Here is a 905-nt window from a genome sequence, read left to right as displayed (position 1 = left end):
CTACGACGCGGCGCCTAAAACCAAGCAAGCGAAGCAGGATAGTCTGGGCCTCGAAGCAAGTGGAAGCTTCGACATCAAGCCCATCCTGATGCCTCAAAAAGCGAACTCGACAAGAATGCATCGCGTACCCAAGGCAATGTCAAAGGGAACTCTAATCTCCGAACACGAAAAAAAAGACTACATTTTTATATAAACATATATATATCTTTCTCTCTCCCCCGACATTAATCTTTAATACCGGTCCGATACCTCCTCCTTCAATACCAAAGTTTTCCCCCAGTATCATCCGAGAGTCGAGCATTGGTTATCTGATACCATTAATATCGGATCAAAGGCCTTTCATACGCGGCAATAAATAGTGGATCTCAAGGGTTGGAAACCTTTCCGGACCCGCCGCCAGGGGGCCGTTCGCGAGGGCGGGAACACTTGCTTTGTTTGTCGCCAGAGATCATTAATGCGCACGGACGCTCCCGCCCTCCCGCCGGGTTATTTCTCGGCTTGATTATTTCTTGAGGAAATTCTTTATTGACAGATTATTAGAGGTTCTCTGGGAGTAATATTGAAGATTGGGAGAGACATGTTGCTTGAAGGAGTGATGGTGTAAGGGTTGTTTACGTCTTGAAGCTTTTTATTTTTATCTATATTGATTTATATATTATGTATAAACCATGAGTTTATACTTCTTTTTTATCTGATTTTATTATCTATCCAAAGAAGTTCAAACTCTAAAGTGATATGAATAAATGTTCTTAACAATTAGGCATTCATCGTTGTGATCGTCATGTTCATATTCCTACAGCAACTATTGTAATTATAATCGTTAGGGTCGTTACCTTCTTCATTATTATGATCTGCATCGTTACCGTCATCATTGTAGTTTTGCTGTTATTATGGATATCAGCATT

The sequence above is a fragment of the Penaeus monodon genome, chromosome 33, assembly GCF_015228065.2.
Source record: "Penaeus monodon isolate SGIC_2016 chromosome 33, NSTDA_Pmon_1, whole genome shotgun sequence".
Classification (NCBI taxonomy): Eukaryota; Metazoa; Arthropoda; class Malacostraca; order Decapoda; family Penaeidae; genus Penaeus; species Penaeus monodon.
This window is presented reverse-complemented; position numbering follows the sequence as displayed.